Source organism: Cetorhinus maximus, unplaced genomic scaffold, assembly GCF_964194155.1.
Source record: "Cetorhinus maximus unplaced genomic scaffold, sCetMax3.hap1.1 HAP1_SCAFFOLD_1004, whole genome shotgun sequence".
NCBI classification, from domain to species: Eukaryota; Metazoa; Chordata; class Chondrichthyes; order Lamniformes; family Cetorhinidae; genus Cetorhinus; species Cetorhinus maximus.
Window position 1 is genome coordinate 22,332 of NW_027596946.1, and position 20,169 is coordinate 42,500.

General features: G+C 48.1%; 1 non-coding gene across 1 annotated transcript; it reads right to left on the reverse strand.

Annotated features, from left to right (window-relative positions):
* Nucleotides 1-15,858: 15,858 nt before the first annotated feature.
* On the reverse strand, nt 15,859-15,967 carry LOC144675557 (U6 spliceosomal RNA). Its single transcript, XR_013575085.1, has one exon. It is a non-coding gene; the product is annotated as a U6 spliceosomal RNA (small nuclear RNA).
* Nucleotides 15,968-20,169: the final 4,202 nt, after the last annotated feature.

The window sequence follows — 20,169 nt, forward strand, 5'->3', positions numbered from 1 at the left end:
ATGTGGCTGCCTCTTAACCGCCCCCTGAAATGGCCTAGCGAGGGGTTTGGGGACCTGTGGGGCCCTCCCCGTTTCTCCCCCCCACCCCCACCCCCCTCCTCACCCCGGGCTCCGGGGTAGCTACAGGCTCCAGAAGCTGCCAGTGCGTATGGGAGTCCGAGCGGGCTCCTGGTCTCAGGTTACAGGCGTAATTAATTTCAACGGTCAATCCATTCCAAACAGGCAGCTTCGGGAATCGAGGGGTTCGGGGCGGTTTATCTATCGACTAACAGATACCCGGGAGTGAGTTACAGACTGGAATCTAATTAAGGGGTTCGGGGGGGTTTATATATAGAATAACAGATACCCGGGAGTGAGTGACAGACTGGAATCTAATCGAGGGGTTCGGGGTGGTTTATATATAGAATAACAGATACCCGGGAGTGAGTTACAGTCCGGAATCTAATTAAGGGGTTCGGGGGGGTTTATATATAGAATAACAGATACCCGGGAGTGAGTTACAGTCCGGAATCTAATCGAGGGGTTCGGGGTGGTTTATATATTGACTAACAGATACCTGGGAGTGAGTTACAGACCGGAATCCAATTGAGAGATTCGGGGTGGTTTATATATAGAATAACAGATACCCGGGAGTGAGTTACAGACCGGAATCTAATCGAGGGGTTCGGGGTGGTTTATATATTGACTAACAGATACCCGGGAATGAGTTACTGACTGGAATCTAATCGAGGGGTTCGGGGTGGTTTCTATATCGAATAACAGATACCCAGGAGTGAATTACAGACTGGAATCTCATCGAGAGGTTCGGGGGGGTTTATATATCGAATAACAGATACCCAGGAGTGAGTTACAGACTGGAGCCTAATCGAGGGGTTTGAAGTAGTTTATTTATAGTATAACAGATACCCAGGAGTGAGTTACAGTCTGGAATCTAATCGAGCGTTTGGGGGCTTATATGTAGAATAACAGATACCCGGGAGTGAGTTACAGACTGGAATCTAATTAAGGGGTTCGGTGGGGTTTATATATAGAATAACAGGTACCCAGGAGTGAGTTACAGACTGGAATCTAATCGAGGGATTCAGTGGGGTTTATATATAGAATAACAGATACCCAGGAGTGAGTTACAGTCCGGAATCTAATTAAGGTGTTCGGCGGGGTTTATATATAGAATAACAGATACCCAGGAGTGAGTTACAGAATGGAATCTAATCGAAGGGTTCGGGATGGTTCATATATAGAATAACAGATACCCGGCAGTGAGTTACTGACTGGAATCTAATCGAGGGGTTCAGGGTGGTTTATATATAGAATAACAGATACCCGGGATTGAGTTAAAGATTGGAATCTAATGAGGGTTTCAGGAGTTTATATACAGAATAACAGATACTTGGAGGTGAGTTACAGCCTGGAATCTAATGAGGGATCCGGGTTTTTTTATATATAGAATAACAGATAGCTGGGTGTGAGCTACAGACTGGAATCTAATCCAGGGGTTCAGGGGGTTTATATATAGAATAACAGATACCCCGGAGTGAGTTATAGACTGGAATCTAATCGAGGAGTTCAGGGTGTCTATGTATATAGAATAACAGATACCCGGGAGTGAGTTACAGACTGGAATCTACTGTATATATTTGTGAATGATAATTAAGTACTTAAAAAGTCATAGTTGTTTCTGTAGCAATCAGCTAGGTTAGAGAGAGAGGAGAAATCAGCCAGGGTTTCTGCTCCTGATCACTGTCCTGTGATCCCTGGGTTAGAGAGAGAGAGGGGAAATCAGCCAGGGTTCCTGCTCCTGATCACTGTCCAGTGATCCCTGGGTTAGAGAGAGAGAGAGAGGGAGAGAGGGAGGGGAAATCAGCCAGGGTTCCTACTGCTGATCACTGTCCAGTGACCCCTGGTTTAGAGAGAGAGAGAGGGGAAATCAGCCGGGGTTCCTGCTTCTGATCACTGTCCAGCGACCCCTGGTTTAGAGAGAGAGAGAGAGAGAGAGGGGAAATCAGCCTGGGTTCCTGTTCCTGATCACTGTCCAGTGATCCCTGGGTTAGAGAGAGAGGGGAAATCAGCCTGGGTTCCTACTCCTGATCACTGTCCAGTGATCCCTGGGTTAGAGAGAGAGAGGGGAAATCAGCCTGGGTTCCTACTCCTGATCACTGTCCAGTGATCCCTGGGTTAGAGAGAGAGAGGGGAAATCAGCCTGGGTTCCTACTCCTGATCACTGTCCAGTGACCCCTGGGTTAGAGAGAGAGAGAGAGGAAATCAGCCAGGGTTCCTGCTCCTGATCACTGTCCTGTGATCCCTGGGTTAGAGAGAGAGAGAGAGAGGGGAAATCAGCCAGGGTTCCTGCTCCTGATCACTGCCCAGTGATCCCTGGGTTAGAGAGAGAGGGGAAATCAGCCAGGGTTCCTGCTCCTGATCACTGTCCAGTGATCCCTGGGTTAGAGAGAGAGGGGAAATCAGCCAGGGTTCCTGCTCCTGATCACTGTCCAGTGATCCCTGGGTTAGAGAGAGAGAGAGGGGAAATCAGCCAGGGTTCCTGCTCCTGATCACTGTCCAGTGACCCCTCAGTTAGAGAGAGAGGGGAAATCAGCCAGGGTTCCTGCTCCTGATCACTGTCCAGTGATCCCTGGGTTAGAGAGAGAGGGGAAATCAGCCAGGGTTCCTGCTCCTGATCACTGCCCAGTGATCCCTGGGTTAGAGAGAGAGGGGAAATCAGCCAGGGTTCCTGCTCCTGATCACTGTCCAGTGATCCCTGGGTTAGAGAGAGAGAGAGGGGAAATCAGCCAGGGTTCCTGCTCCTGATCACTGTCCAGTGACCCCTCAGTTAGAGAGAGAGGGGAAATCAGCCAGGGTTCCTGCTCCTGATCACTGTCCAGTGATCCCTGGGTTAGAGAGAGAGAGGAAATCAGCCAGGGTTCCTGCTCCTGATCACTGTCCAGTGATCCCAACTAGAAATAAATTTGAGTGCCGGCAGTGTGAAGAACATCCTGGCTAAATATCCACCCGCGCACGAGTGCCAGGCTTGACGTGGGTGGCGCACAGGATGAGCACCACATTGATCCAGCACAAGGGGGGCTAGTGAGAGGATGAAGGGACTGAAAATGTCAGTGGGACATTCAGCTTGAGTGTGCATCACTCCTGCTGCAATTCTCTCCTTTAACCGTGCTGGACTTGCAGGTGCTCGCAGGGCCAGGGGATCTCCCAGCAACAGTTACCAAGGGGATTTCGTCTTATGGGAGCAGCCTTTGTGGCAGGGAGGGGTAGTTGGCTTCAGGTAGTTTGCCTGTCCATCCTCTCGACTCGGTGTCACACGCACAGGACAGGAACATGGGGACGAGATTTCCAATCCACGGGGCTCTTGACTGTCTCCGTTTGTTAAAGGGAAATCAAGTGCCTTGTACATTCTTTAATAAAATATCAAACACGCTGTTCCCCCTTTGTTGTGTGTCTAATTTCTTAATACGTTGCATTGCACCAGGGCAGGTACAGCACGGGTTAGATACAGTGTAGAGCTCCCTCTACATTACCCCGACAGTGTCCCACCTCTCCCCACTTTATACCCAGTGTCAACATCGAGCGCTCCCAGGGCAGGTACAGCACGGGTTAGATACAGTGTAGAGCTCCCTCTACATTACCCCGACAGTGTCCCACCTCTCCCCACTTTATACCCAGTGTCAACATCGAGCGCTCCCAGGGCAGGGACAGCACGGGTTAGATACAGTGTAGAGCTCCCTCTACATTACCCCGACAGTGTCCCACCTCTCCCCACTTTATACCCAGTGTCAACATCAAGCGCTCCCAGGGCAGGTACAGCACGGGTTATGCACGGTGTCGAGCTCCCTTGACCCCTCCGACCCTGTGATTCTTCCATTTCCAGCTTCCCTTTCCTCTCCTATGTCCCCGGAGGTGTTGTTTCCCTCCCAAATCCTCTCCCATCCTTCCCGGGACGCCACGTTTGAATCCCTGTCCAATCCGATTCCCGGGCCTCGCCAGTCCGGAACGGCTCTTACCAAAGTCGCCAATGACTGTGACAGGCGTCAACTTTCCCTCCCGCCCCCCCCACCCCCATCCTTCTCGGCCGGCCTGTGACCTTTGACCCGGCTGACCGCACCATCCTGCTCCAAGGCCTCTCCGCTGTCGTCCAGCTGGGTAGGGACTGGCACTCACCCGCTTCCGTTCTTATCCATCTGATCGCGGCCGGAGGATCATTGGAGGCAACGACCCCTCCAGGTCCCACATCGTAACCTCCCGTGTTCCCCACCCCCACCGAGGATCGACCCCTGACCTCCCTCCCACCCCCCCTCCCCTCCTATCCCTCATCTACCTGCTGCCCCCTCGGCGACATGGCCCAGGAGACACGGAGTTCACCCAGCTCCATCTCGCCGGCTCCCCTCTCTCCAACCCTCCGCTCCCATTAAATCACCCGACCGATTATCCGACATCCTAGTCCTGGATGGGCGGTAACCTCCCCCCAGTGAAATATCGGAGAAGACTGACGCCCATTGTGTTCGGTCCCCACTCCGAGGTCTGTTCCCCTAGCGACCGACCCCATCCCCCACCCCCTGCTGGTAACGGTCGGAGATTGGTTAAATAATTCAACCAGAACGAGCCAAACCACAGCCAACCTCCGGAGCCGAGGGCTGCCTCTCTCTCTGGTTGACCGGTCTTTCAACCATGTCTGACCCATCTCCCGCATCTCCGCCCTCAGACCTTCCCCTCCCTCCCCGGACCACGGTAGGGGTCCCCGCCCCCCTCACATTTCACCCCACCAGCCTCCGCATTCAAAGGACCATCCTCCGCCAACTCCAGCCTGATGCCACCACCAAACACATCTTCCCTTCACACACACCCCCACCCAGTCGGCATTCCGCAGGGACCATTCCCCCACCCCATCACCTCTAACACCGCATCCCCTTCCCACGCAATTGCAGAAGGTGCAAAACCTGCCCCTTTACCTCCTCCCTCCTCACCATCCAAGACCCAAACACTCCTTCCAGGTTTTACATTCTTCATTTATGGGATGTGGGCTTCGCTGGCTGGGCTCAGCATTTACTGCCCATCCCTAATTGCCCCTTGAGAAGGTGGTGGTGAGCTGCTTTCCTGAATCGCTGCAGTCCCCGTGTGGTGTAGTTACACCCACAGCACTGTTAGGGAGGGAGTTCCAGGATTTTGACCCAGCGACAGTAAAGGAACGGCCGATATATTTCCAAGTCGGGATGTTGAGTGGCTCGGAGGGGAACTTCCAGGTGGTTGGTGTTCCCCATGTGTCTGCTGCCCTTGTCCTTCTAGATGGTAGCGGTGGTGGGTTTGGAAGGTGCTGTCGGAGGAGCCTTGGTGAATTCCTGCAGTGCATCTTGTAGATGGTACACACACTGCTGCTACTGTGCGTCGGTGGTGGAGGGAGTGAATGTTTGTGGATGGGGTGCCGACCAAGCGGGGCTGCTTTGTCCTGGACGGTGTTGAGCTTCTTGAGTGTTGTGGGAGCTGCAACTCATCCAGGCAAGTGGAGAGTATTCCATCACACTCCTGACTTGTGCCTTGCAGATGGTGGACAGGCTTTGGGGAGTCAGGAGGTGAGTTACTCTCTGCAGGATTCCCATCCTCTGACCTGCTCTTGTCACCACAGTATTTATATGGCTGGTCCAGTTCAGTTTCTGGTCAATGGTAACCCCAGGATGTTGATAGTGGGGGATTCAGTGATGGTGATGCCATTGAATGTCAAGGGACGGTAGTTACATTCTCTCTTGTTGGAGATGGTCATTGCCTGGCACTTGTGTGGCGTGAATGTTACTTGCCACTTGTCAGCCCAAGCCTGGATATTGTCGAGGTCTTGCTGCATTTGGACATGGACTGGCTTCAGTATCTGAGGAGCCGCGAATGGTGCTGAACATTGTGCAATCATCAGCGAACATCCCCACTTCTGACCTTATGATGGAAGGAAGGTCATTGATGAAGCAGCTGAAGATGGTTGGGCTGAGGACACTACCCTGAGGAACTCCTGCAGTGATGTCCTGGAGCTGAGATGACTGACCTTCAACAACCACAACCACCCTCCTTTGTGCTCGGTATGACTCCAACCAGCAGAGAGTTTTCCCCCTGATTCCCATTGACTCCAGTTTTGCTAGGGCTCCTTGATGCCACACTCAGTCAAATGATGTCAAGGGCAGTCACTCTCACCTCACCTCGGGAGTTCAGCTCTTTTGTCCATGTTTGAACCAAGGCTGTAATGAGGTCAGGAGCTGAGTGGCCCTGGCGGAACACAAACAGGGCATCAGTGAGCAGGTTATTGCTAAGCAAGTGCAGCTTGATAGCACTGTTGATGGCCCCTTCCATTACTTCACTGATGATGGGTAGATGCCAGTGTTGGAGCTGTACTGGAACAGCTTGGCTAGGGGTGCGGCAAGTTCTGGAGCACAAGTCTTCAGTGCTATTGCTGGAATGTTGTTGGCCATCTCAGTCAGTACTAATGAGCCATGCTTGGAGATGGACATTGAAGTCCCCCCACCCAGAGTACATTCTGCGCCCTTACCACCCTCAGAGCTTCCTCCAAGTGGTGTCCGACATGGAGGGGGCACTGACTCCTCAGCTGAGGGAGGGCGGTACGTGGTCATCAGCAGGAGGTTTCCTTGTCCATGTTTGACCTGGTGCCATAAGACTTCATGGGGTCGGGGAGTCGATGTTGAGGACTCCAAGGGTAACTCCCTTCCGACTGTACCCCACTGTGCAGCCACCTCTGCTGGGCCTGTCCTGCCGGTGGGACAGGACATACCCAGGGGTGGTGATGGTGGACCCTGGGACATTATCTGTAAGGTACGATCGCCTGAGGATGACTAAGTCAGGCTTGACTAGTCTGTGAGACGGCTCTCCCAATTTTGGCACTAGGCCCCCAGATGTCAGTAAGGAGGGGGCTGTCGGGTCAACAGAGCTGAGATCGCCATTTCCGACTGGTCCAACCACTTTCACTCCTATTTTTTGAGGCTTTGCAAAATTCCACCATAGGCCTTGGCGAGATTCGAACCCAACTCCCAGGGACGACTCGATCACCGACAATACCGCACCTCCGCCAGAGGGGGTGCTGCAACGGCGTCGCCCGGCTTCAGAAAGACCTTAGATGGCGACAGGGTCTTTCACCAGCTCAGGGTGCGTCAAACGATGGACTTCCTTGAAGATTCACCATTGTATTATTCCAGGCAAACAGAAATTTTAAATATCCTCCGCACAGCAAGATCCCAGGAAAAGCAGCGCTTTTACCAGGGGGGTAAATATGATACCAGGACTCCGGGTGAAACTCTCCCTCCAGTCTTTGACAAAAGACGGGAAATTTTATGAAGGGTCAGTGCTGAGGGAGTGCAGCACTGTTGGAGGGTCAGTACTGAGGGAGTGCTGCACTGTTGGAGGGTCAGTACTGAGGGAGCGCCGCACTGTCGGAGGGGCAGTACTGAGGGAGCGCCGCACTGTCGGAGGGGCAGTACTGAGGGAGCGCCGCACTGTCGGAGGGTCAGTACTGAGGGAGCGCCGCACTGTGGGAGGGTCAGTACTGAGGGAGTGCCGCACTGTCGGAGGGTCAGTACTGAGGGAGCGCCGCACTGTCGGAGGGTCAGTACTGAGGGAGTGCCGCACTGTCGGAGGGTCAGTACTGAGGGAGTGCCGCACTGTCGGAGGGTCAGTACTGAGGGAGTGTCGCACTGTCGGAGGGTCAGTACTGAGGGAGCGCCGCACTGTGGGAGGGTCAGTACTGAGGGAGCGCCGCACTGTCAAGCGTAAATGGTGAAGAATCATCTGCATTCCTAATTGCCCTTGATCTGGGCCATTCCAGAGGGCATTTAGTATTCAACCACATGGCTGTGGGTCTGGAGTCATGTGTAGGCCAGACCAGGTAAGGATGGCAGATTTCCCTTCCCTGAGGGGCATTAGTGAATTACAATTATAACTAAAAGCAAAAACGATTCGATAGCCATGACAGAGACATGGCTGCAGGAGGACATGTGTTGGGGATCTGAATACTGAAGGGCACGTGACATTTCGGAAGGACAGGAAGCGAGGGAAAAGGTGGAGGGGTGGATCTGTTAATCAATGATTAGCACAATGGAGAGGGATGACCCAAGCTCATGAGAACCAGGATGTGGAAACGGTTTGGGTAGAGATGAGAAATGGTAAAGGCAAGAGGTCACTTGTGCGAGTGGTGTACAAGCCCCCCTGACAGTAACTACATGGTAGGATGGAGCATAAAGGAACAAATAATGGGAGCTTGCCAGAAAGACACGGCGATAATCATGGGAGATTTTAATTTACATATAGACTGGAAAAGCCAGATGAACAAAGGTAGCCTAGATGAGTTCATAGAATGTTGCCGGGATAGTTTCACAGAATAGCATGTCCTGGAGCCAACCAGTGAGCAGGCTATACTAGACCTGGTATTGTGAAATGAGATGGGATTAATTAATGATCTCATAGTGAAGGTACCCCCTGGGCAGCATTTTGCATTCAGTTTGAGGGAGAGAGGAGTGGGTCTGAGACTAAGCGTTTAAACATAAATAAGGGCAATTTATGAGGGCATGAATGCTAAGTTGGCGAAAGCGAATTGGCAAATTAGGTTAAGGGATAGGTCAATAGAGACGCAGTGGCTAATATTGAAGGGAATATTTTGGAATACACAGAATAGATACACTCCAAAGAGTAAGTAAAAGTCCAAGGGATGGACACACCATCCATGGTTAACTATAAAAGGTTAAAGATAGTATCAAACTTAAAGAAAAAGCATATAATTAAGTAAAGGTGGGTGGCAGGTCAGAAGATCGTACAGAGTATAAGAACAGCAAAGAATGACTAAAAGACTAATAAGGAGGGAAAAATTAGAGTACAAGAGAAAGCTAGCCAGAAAAAATAAAAACAGATAGTAAGATTTTCTCTAAACATTTAAAAAAGAAGAGTTAACAAAGTGAGCATTGGTCCTATAGAAAGTGAGTCTGGAGAGTGGATAATGGAAAACAAGGAGATGACAGATGAACTGAACAGGTATTTTGCGTCAGTTTTCACTATAGGGGATACAAGTAACATCCCAGAAGCAGCTATAAACCGGGAAACGGAAGGGAGGGAGGAACTCAGGAAAATTACAATCACCAAGGGGAGCGGCACTGAGTAAATTGTTGGAGTTGCGGGCTGACAAGTCCCTGGGTCCTGATGGACATCGTGCTAGGGTCTACAAGGAAGTGGCTAGTGAGATAGTTGACGCACTGGTTTTAATTTTGCAATGCTCGCTAGATTCGGAGAAGGTCCCATTGGATTGGAAGATAGCAAATGTAACCCCGTTATTCAAAATGGGAGGGAGACAGAAAGCAGGAAACTGCAGGCCAGTCAGCTTCACATCTGTCGTCGGGAACATGTTAGAAGCTGTTATTAAAAAAGTTATAGCAGGGCACTTGGAGAAGTTCAAGGTCATCAGGCAGAGTCAACATGGTTTAGTGAAAGGGAAATCCTGTTTAACCAACTTATTGGAGTTCTTTGAGGTAGCGACATGTCACAGAATCACAGAATTTTAACAGCAAAGAAGGAGGCCACTCGGCCCATCACGTCTGGATCAGCTCTCCAAATGAGCATTATGGCTCAGTGCCATTGCCCTGCCTTTACCCCAGTACCCCTGCACATTGTTTCTATCCAAGTTATCATCCGATGCCCTCTTGAATGCCTCGATTGAATCTGCCTCCACCCCACTTCCAGGCTCGGACCGCTCGCTGTGTGAAAAGTTATTTTCTCACATCACGCTTTTGCAACTCACTTTAAAATCGGTGCCCTCTCATTCCTGATCCTTTTACGTGCAGGAACAGCTTGTCCCTATTCTACTCTGTCCAGTCCCTCGTGATTTTGAACATTTCCATCGAATCTCCTCTTAGCCTTCTCCTCTCCAAGGAGAACAGTTCCAACCAAGGCACCTTCCAAACCCACGGCCACTACCATCTAGAAGGACAAGGGCAGCAGACACATGGGGAACACCCACCACCTGGAAGTTCCCCTCCGAGCCACTCACCATCCCGACTTGGAAATATATCGGCCGTTCCTTCACTGTCGCTGGGTCAAAATCCTGGAACTCCCTCCCTAACAGCGCTGTGGGTGTACCTACACCACACGGGGACTGCAGTGGTTCAAGAAGGCAGCTCACCACCACCTTCTCAAGGGGGCAATTAGGGATGGGCAATAAATGCTGGGCCCGACCAGCGAAGCCCACATCTCATTAATGAATAATATATAAAAAAAACACCTCTCCAATCTATCCTCATATCTGAAGCGTCTCATCTCTGGGACCATTCTTGTAAACCTTTTCTGTATTCTCTCCAATGTGTTCACATTCTTTCTATAGTGTGGCACCCAGAACTGTGCACAATACTCCAGCTGAGGTCTATCTAGTCTCTGATATAAATTCAGTATAACCTCCCTACTCTTGTACTCTATGCCCCTATTAATAAAGCCCAGGACATTGTATGTTTTATTAATCGCTCTCTCCACCAGTCCTGCCACCTCCAGTGATCAATGCACATATACACCCAGGCCTTTCTCTTCCTGCACCCCCTTCAAAATTTCACCCCTTATTTTATATTGTCTATGTCCTTCCTACCAAAATACATCACCTCACGCTCCGCATTGAACTTCATCTGCCACTTATTTGCCCACTTCGCCTCTTGAAGCTCCACACCGTCCTCCTCACAGTTCACAACACACCCAAGCGTCGTGTCATCTGCAAACTTTGAAATTGTCCCCTGAACGCCAAGATCTAGATCCTTAGGGGAACTGGCCAGATGTTCTGTACTTAGATTTCCAGAAGGCATTTGATAAAGTGCCACATGAAAGGCTATTGGGGAACATAAAAGCTCATGGTGTAGGGGGTTGCGTATTGGCGGCGATAGAAGATTGGCTGGCCAACAGGAAGCAGAGAGCTGGCATAAATGGGTCCTTTTTCAGGTTGGCAAGGTGTAATGAGTGGTCAGGGGTCAGTGCTGGGACCTCAACTGTTTACAATTTATATAAATAACTTGGATGAAAGGATTGAAAGGATGGCTGCCAAATTTGCTGATGACACAGAGATAGGCAGGAAAGTAAGTTGCGAAGAGGACATAAGGAGGCCACAGACAGATATAGATGGGTTAAGTGAACGGGCAAAGACCTGACAGATGGAGTTATAATGTGGGGAAATATGTGAAATTGTCCATTTTGGCAGGAAGAATAAAAAAGAAGCTCATTATCTAAATGGTGAGGGATGGCAGAGCTCTGAGATGCAGAGGGATCTGGGTGTCCTAGTGCATGAATCACAAAAGGCTAGTTATGCAGGCACAGCAGGTAATTAGGAAAGTTAATAGAATGTGATCATTTATTGTGAGGGGGGAATTGAATATAAAAGTAAGGAGGTTATGCATCAACAACAAAAACAGAAAATGCTTGAAAAACTCGACAGGTCGAACAGCTTCTGTGGAGGAGGTAAAAAACAGTTACTCGCCTTCAGAGTAGACATGTCCCCTACAAAAATAAGAGTGGCACTGCCAAATCTAGACCTCCCTGGTTGTCTAGAGGAATACGATAGAGTAGGAGATAAAAAAGGAGGGGGGTAGCACTAATGGTTAAGAATCAATTCCAGTTGTGAGAAGGGATGATATACTAAATGGGTCAACAAACGAGGCTTTATGGATTGGCAGTCACAATACTGGGAGTAGACTAGAGACCTCCAAATGAAAGGGAGATAGAAGAACAAATTTTTGGGCAAATTTCTGCTTGTAAGAACAAGAGGGCAATAATAGTAGGAGACTTCAACTATCCTAATATCAACTGGGATTCAAACAATATAAGGGGCACTGAGGGAGAAAGATTCATGCAGTGTGTCCAGGAAAACTTTTTCAACCAATTAGTGACAAACCCAACGAGAGCAGATGCAAATCTAGACCTAGTCTTGGGGAACGAAGAAGGTCAAGTGGGTGAAGTGACAGTTGGTGACCATATCGGGGACAGTGATCACAATTCAGTTAGATTTAGCATTACCATGGAAAAGGACAGAGATAAGGCAGGAGTAAAAGTCTTGAATTGGGGGAAGGCAAATTTTGCAGAAATTAGAAGGGACTTGGCTGAGGTGGACTGGACAGCACTGCTGGAGGGTAAAACAGTGGAAAACCAGTGGGAAACATGAAAAAGCGAGATCCTAATTGTACAAAGTAGATTTGTCCCCTACAAAAATAAGAGTGGTACTGCCAAATCTAAGACCTCTGTTGTTTTCTAGAGGAATACAGGGGAAGATCAAACAGAAAAAGAAAGCGTACGATAGGCACAAAGAACTAAGCACTGCAGATAGCCTGGACGAATATAGGAAGGGCAGGGACAAAGTAAAAAAGGAAAAAAGGAAATCAAAGAGAGGGCATGAAAAAAGATTAGCAAGTAAAGTTAAAGATAACCCAAAGATGTCTTGCCAATACATTAATGCTAAAAGGTTAGTTAAGGAAAAAGTGGGACCTATCAGAGACGAAGATGGAAACTTGTGTGTAGATGCAGAGGCTGTGGGAAGGGATTTGAATGAATATTTTGTCTCCGTGTTTACAAAGGAAAGGAAGGAGGTAGATATAGTAGTCCAGGAGGAACACTGCGAGATATTGGACAGAATAGTCATAAAGAGAGAGGAAGTACTCGAAGGGTTGAAATCCTTGAAAGTTGATAAGTCACCAGGGCCAGATGGATTGTCTCCGAGGCTGCTGATGGAAGTCAGGGAGGAGAAAGCAGGTGCTCTGAGGATGATTTTCCAATCTTCACTAGATACAGGGGAGGTACCGGAGGACTGGAGAAATGCAAACGTAGTTCCATTGTTTAAAAAGGGATCAAAGGAAATGCCAAACAATTATAGGCCAGTTAGTCTTACATCAGTGGTGAGCAAATTAGTAGAATCAATCCTGAGAGATAGGATTAACTGTCATGTGGAAAGGTATGGACTAGTCAGGGATGATCAGCATGGATTTGTTAAAGGAAAGTCTTGCCTCACAAATTTGATTGAATTCTTTGAGGAAGTGACAAGAAGGGTTGATGAAGGTAGTGCAGTCGATGTTGTGTAAGTGGATTTTAGCATGGCATTTGACAAGGTCCCACATGGCAGATTGGTCAGGAAAGTAAAAGCCCATGGGATTCAGGGCAATGTGGCAAACTGGAGAAAAGGTTGGGCTTTGTAACAGGAAACAAAGGGTAATGGTCAATGGATGCCCTTGCGAATGGAAAGTTGTCTCAAGTGGTGTTCCACAGGGCTCGGTGTTGGGACCCTTGCTGTTTGTGTTATACATTAACGATTTGGACGTGAATGTAGGGGGCATGATTGGGAAATTTGCAGATGACACAAAGATTGGCTGAGTAGTGGATATTTTAGAGGATAGCCATAATCTCCAAAACGATATAGATGGGTTGGTGGAGAGGGTGGTAAAGTGGCAGATGGATTTTAACATAGAGAAGTGTGAGGTCATACATAAGACCATAAGACATAGGAGCAGAAATTAGGCCATTCGGCCCATCGAGTCTGCTCCGCCATTCAATCATGGCTGATAAGTTTCTCAACCCCATTCTCCCGCCTTCTCCCTGTAACCTTTGATCCCCCTTACCAATCAAGAACCTGTCTATCTCGGTCTTAAATACACTCAATGACCTGGCCTCCACAGCCTTCTGTGGCAATGAATTCCATAGATTCACCACTCTCTGGCTAAAGAAGTTTCTCCTCATCTCTGTTCTAAAAGGTCTTCCCTTGACTCTGAGGCTGTGCCCTCGGGTCCTAGTCTCTCCTACTCATGGAAACATCTTCCCCCACGTCCCACTCTATCCAGGCCTTTCAGTATTCTGTAAGTTTCAATCAGATCCCACCTCCCCTCATCCTTCTAAACTCCATCGAGTATAGACCCAGGCAGTGACCATCTCCAACAAGAGAGAATCGCGCCATCGCCCCCCCCTTGACGTTCAATAGCATCACCATCACTGAATCCCCCCACTATCAACATCCTTGGGGGGGGGTTTTACCATTGACCAGAAACTGAACTGGACCAGCCACATAAATACAGTGGCTACAAGGGCAGGTCAGAGGCTGGGAATCCTGCGGAGAGTAACGCACCGCCTGACCCCCCCCCAAAGCCTGTCCACCATCGACAAGTCGGAAATCCTCCCGCCCTTGGGCCTTCTTTGCCATTTCTGGGGCAGGATGTTTTGACTGATGATGGTAGACCTGCAGAAATATGAAGGCATCTCCCAGTTGACGCCCAGTAAATTAACTTGTCATCGTCGGAGGTGTTGAGTCACATACCATGCGTCACAGGTCAGGTACGATGTGAGCATGTCCGGAAGCATTCGCTTAATCATAAAATAGTAATGGATACGGTAAGTCGCACCACGCCGTGGTCCATTTCGTTTTCGAAGTCATAAATGTTTTTGTAAATGGGTCCGCGACAAACTGTATTTTCTACTATTGCCCCTGTTCTGAGCCTCAGTGAGTGCCACACCCGAACATGGTGGAACAGTTCCAACAAGATGCAGCTCGCTTCAGTATTCTCCGACTACGGCTGACAATTAGAAACCGGAGGCGTTTCCCAGTCCAAGTGGGAGCCTAGTTGGAGCGTGTTTTGTTTTAAAAAGTGCGTGTGTTTGACTGTGTGTGAATGTGTGTGAGTGAATGTGTGTGTGAGTTTGTGTGTCTGTCTGTGTGTGTGTGTGTGTGAGAGCGTGTGTGTGTCTGTGTGTGTGTGAGAATGTGTGTTTGGGTGTGTGTGCGTGTGTTTGAGAGAGTGTGTGCTTGTCTGTGTATCTGTGAATGTGTGTGTTTGAGTGTGTGTGCAAGGGTGTGTGAGAATGTGTGTTTCTGTGTGTGTGGGTGTGTGAGTGAGTGTGTTTGCCTTAGTATGTATGTGTTTGTGTGAGTGTGCCTGTGTGTGTTTGTGCATGTGTGTTTGTATGTCTGTGCATGTGTGTGTGTGTCTGTGAGTATGTTTGTCTGAGTATGTACGTGTGTGTGTTTGAGTGCTTTTGTGCGAATGTGTGTGTGCAAGCGTGCTTGAGCCTCTGTGTGTATGTAAGTGTGTGTGTTTGAGTGTGTGTGAATGTGTGTGTGTGAATGTGTGTGAGTGAATGTGTGTGAGTTTGTGTGTCTGTGTGTGTGTGTGTGAGAGCATGTGTGTGTGAGAATGTGTGTTTGGGTATGTGTGCGTGTGTTTGAGAGAATGTGTGCTTGTCTGTGTATCTGTGAATGTGTGTGTGTTTGAGTGTGTGTGAGAATGTGTGTGTTTGTGTGTGTGTGTGTGTGTGGGTTTGGGTGTGTGTGAGTGTATTTGCCTTAGTATGTATGTGTGTGTGTGTGTGAGTGTGCCTGTGTGGTATTGTGTGTGTGTGTGTGTGTGTGTGTGAATGAGTGTGTGAGTCTGTGTGTGTTTGCCTGAGTATGTATGTGTTTGTGTGAGTGTGCCTGTGTGGTATTGTGTGTGTTTGTGCATGTGTGTTTGTATGTCTGTGTGTGTGTGTGTGTCTGTGAGTATGTTTGTCTGGATATGTGTGTGTGTTTGAGTGCATGTGTGCGAGTGTGTGTGAGAATGTGTGTTTCAGTGTGTGTGTGTGCGCATGAGTGTATGTGTGAGAGTGTGTTTCTCTGAGTCCGTATGTGTCTGTATGAGTGTGTGTATGTGTTTGTGCGTGTGATTGTGTGTGTTTGTATATGCCTCTGTCTGTGTGTGTGTGTGTGTGTGAGTGTGTTTGTCTGAGTATGTATGTGTTTGTGTGTCTGTGTTTGTGTGTGTGTGTGTGTATGATTGGGTTTGTCGCGGAAATCGGAGTGAACACTCAGACCCAGGAGGTTTGTCTCGGAAGCCTTTATTAATCGTGATATCACGGAGACGATTTTGCGTGTCATCCTTGCGCAGGGGCCATGCTAATCTTCTCTGTATCGTTCCAATTTTAGTGTATGTGCTGCCGAAGCGAGCACGGAGAGCCCAGCAGCATACAAGGTAGCTAGCTGACACTCTGAGGAAGCATCAGAGCACACACGTATTTATAGTAGAAGTTGTACATATCAAAGAGCTTGAAGGTGATAAGGCTGTCTAACTTTCAATGATCAATTACATTGAGAATCATTGTCACACAATTAGTCTATTCTAAGTTTATGACTATACAGGATATTGGGGGAAGCTCACGTAGTAATAAAAGTGAGACAGAGAATAGATGACCATTGCTTGATCCTGGGGGCAGACATCCTGTCTCAAGGACTCCAGGAAGCCTGCCCATGACACTCCCCTTTCTCCCCTCCTGCTCCATTAGCTGGCAGCTGCAGGTGTGCCTGCTAGAACAAAAAGAGGGAACTGTGCTGTAGTATTCCACTATGGTGCTAACTGTTTAACCCTTAGTTGACCTGTAGATGTATTTTATTCTTCCACAATCCCTCCTTGTTAATCTTTCAGATTAATACCAATGAGGAATAGTATCTTCATCATCATAAGGGGGCTCATAACCATAAGGGAAAGGCCGATCCCTGGCAGGGTAAACCTTTTCTCTCCACCAGTGGGTTTTGCTGGGGCCAGTGCGCATCAATTGAGGAACAACTGGAGCTCCTCCTAATCCAGTAGAGACACTGTTAATAACCTGGGAACAGCAAATCCCCAAAGCAACACATGCACAACACCCTATAACACATGCTACGACCAACCCAATTAAAACGTATAGCAACCAACTTCCCCAACCGGAGAACCAACCTAGTATTACAGACCACCAAGAATCTTTTTTATAAAAATTACTCAAAACTTCCGTTTCAATACATAATACAAGTTAGATCACTTGGTAACAGCTGCTATATTGTTGCCGGACAATGTCTTTTACAGCGAGTGGCGTGGACCCAGTCTTCCTTCCCTTTAATCTTCAGGGCCGTTCAAGTTGTTAGCAGCACAAGGTAGGGTCCTTTCCACCCTCTCATGCAATTCAGCTGCTGTTTTGCATAGAGGAAAATGAGTACAAATCCAACATTTAGTCCGATTAACTTGCGAGGCTACGGCCAGCATTCGTTGAACCGCAGAATTGGTATTCCAAGCCTCCGCAAGGGCCACGCAGGACAGGATCCAAATCAGAGTCAGCATTCCGACGGCTCAGTTAAAGTTCTTGCACAAGCGCTTCCGTCCGAGGTCAGCGTCCGCTTGACGTGCGAGGCGTGGGATCCACAAGGGTCGCCCTTCAACCTTCACGGCCGTACGGGTGGTGAGCAGGACTTGGAAAGGCCCTTCCCATCGAGGTTCCAAACAGTTCTTTTTCTCCTGAAGGTCTTTACCAGGACTAGGTCCCCCGGGCTGGTATTGATGGCGATCTTCAATGGTGGGTTTTTTCTGAGCTTCTACTACCTGTATATGCAAGCGCTTGAGACAGTTAGGGTGAGGTCGCATAGTCATGAGCGCCAGGGGTAGAGAGCTTCAGGCCCTGAAACCGGTTTCTTCACATAACTTTAGCTAGTTTGTTTTTCAGAATAACATTTTTGTCTTTTCACCGCCCCAGTAGACTGCGGGTGGTATGGGCAGGAAAGGTGATGGTTGCATTGTAAGGCCCTCAGCAGTTTCTTTATCACTTTAGTGGTAAAATGAACAACAATTTTACAACAATAACAGCATCATTTCCTCGGGTGGGATGCGCCTCCACCCATCGCGAGAACAAACACACTAGAACTAAAACATAATTATATCCCATACATTTAGGCATTTGTATGAAGTCCATTTGTAGGTGTACAAATGGGCCCCATGGCTGGGGTCCCGTACCAGCAGTCACTGTGGGCGTCTTGCCTGGGTTATGTCATTGACATAGGTATGACAGGTATTACTAATACAATGCCTGTTAGCATATTACTATTCACTATACATTCAACATTCATTCTACATACAGGTGTTAAACCCCTGAGCTGGCATTCGGTCAAGTCATGATTCTTGTGTCGTGAGAGATTCAATAAATGCTGATTAGTTACCCATAAAGGGACTACCCCTTCTTTAGTCTGTCTTAAATTTTCTCGGGCTTGTTCCAGTGCCCAAGATCCATAGGTGTTGCATACATCATTTCTGCTCGCTTCGTCTGAAATATTTTTCCCTATTTCAGTTAGTTTATTGATAGTCTCCGCATGACTTTCGAGCACGGAAGCCAGGCTTTGGATTAACCAATGATGTCCCTATACTGAATATTGTAGCGGCATCATTTATCAGGCTGCGCTTAACGCGGTTCCCTCCCAAGCCTGATCGCACCTCGCCGTTGAACTGAACTGCTTCAGTCATCAGTTGGCGTGTCAGAGCCGTATAGAGTGCTTGGGTATGGGTTGAGCACCACTGGGGCAGGAGGACACCGGATACATTCTAGACTATGGGTACCAGCTCATGGTGTACATCATCATACAAAACTTCTGATTAACCAGCACCAAACCATTCGTCGGTCCTGGATGCATAGTCGGACAAGATGGATCAGTCGGTGTGGTCTGAGGGGCTTCAATTATCTCTACTCAGACTGTGAAAGTAGAGGTGGGAGGTGGCTGGGTAGTGGCGGACCTCCCACGCCCGATCTGAAGCAAACCCTTACTACAATTTGAAAGCACTTGTTCTCCTACTGTTACATTTATCATTCCCCGTCGCCTGTCGCATTCGGCACTGTCTGTGCTGTACCAAAGTTCCTCCTGCGGTGCAGGATGAGCAGTGATGACCCCCCGACCTTGTTGCCAGTACTGATAGGCCCACGACCAGGATCGTAGATCTGTGGAGACATTAACATCGGCTCCCGTTCTCCGGGTTACCGCTTGGTCAATTGTCGTGTATCTTTAACTGTGTGTAATGCCTCCATTTACTTCCCGTTCTCATATCTACAAGTTCACATGTGTCACCTGTCATAATTACCTGGTATGGTCCATTGTTGATCTTTGGATTTGCCTGTTTCCATATCCTTAATCATCTGTCAGTCTCTAACTTCCTCTCTCAACTTAATTGCCTACTTAATTCCCTTACATTGTCCTGTATTTTTCCTTCCTGTGGCCCTACATCTCCTACTATAATACCTTCAGGTAATTGCGTGGCTTTTACCTGTTATCATTTCAAATGGGGTGAAACTGGCGGTCCTGCTTGGGGTAGCCCACGGCGCATTAGAATATTGGGCTGTTCCCTGTCTCTTGATTGATGTTTTTTTTTAAAGTTCAGTTCATCCTTTCCACCATCCCTGGACTCTGGGGTTGGTAAGGAATATGGAATTTCTGTTTAATCTCCATAAGGTTACACACTTCTTTAATGATTCTCCCTGTGAAATGAGTTCCCTGATCTGAATCCATTTGGGTTCTCCCCACTCCTTCCAGTTTACTCCCTCCTGCTGCTGTCTCATGTCCGACCTCAATTCCTTAAACAACTCTACAATGCACCTTCTCATCCTATCTTTCAATGGCTCAGTATCTTCACTTCCAGTGATGGTTCTCTCTGGGAACCGCTTAACTCTGCCTGTCCTCAAGGTGTTAATCCTATGGTTTTACTTTTTGCAGCTCACAGGCACATTAATATAATCAGTAATACATCTATTTAGTCCTTTTCCAGCTTTCCCTTTACCTGTATCCATCTTGTGGTAAATTGATGTTCAGTATTATTTCTCCTTACATTTGAATTCCTGAACTACAGATTCCTCATAGTTTTACCTCTAAGTTTTCTTTCCTGACCGTGATCATCCTAAGGTTCTCTTGAGTTCAGTTTCTCTATTGTCTTGATTGTTTAAGATGTTTCCTTACTCTTTAGGCCATATTAACTATTTCATTTCAACGGGGATCTCTGTCTCTAGATCTTTGCTTGTCTCCCCCTGTGCAGTTCCAATGTCTCAGTTGATGGCCCGATTATCAAATTCATTTCCCTTAAAACAGTTTGTCCATTATGCCCTCTTTCCCTGACTCATTCTCCTACTTTCCTCAGACCAGTTTACACTTGCAACAGCTACCATCTTATCTTGTTCAGGTTGTCTGGAGAGACTTTACAATCCAATAAAGTATTTTCATAACAGTTTTAAAACGGAAATCAGGCATTGACATGTTTTGCTTCCTTTTCTTCTTCTCAAAGATTTTATTGTCTTAAAAGTAACCCACTAAATTGTGTCTGACCCTTTTCTTTTAGAATTATCCCAGATTCATTAACTTGGCCAAAAATTGGA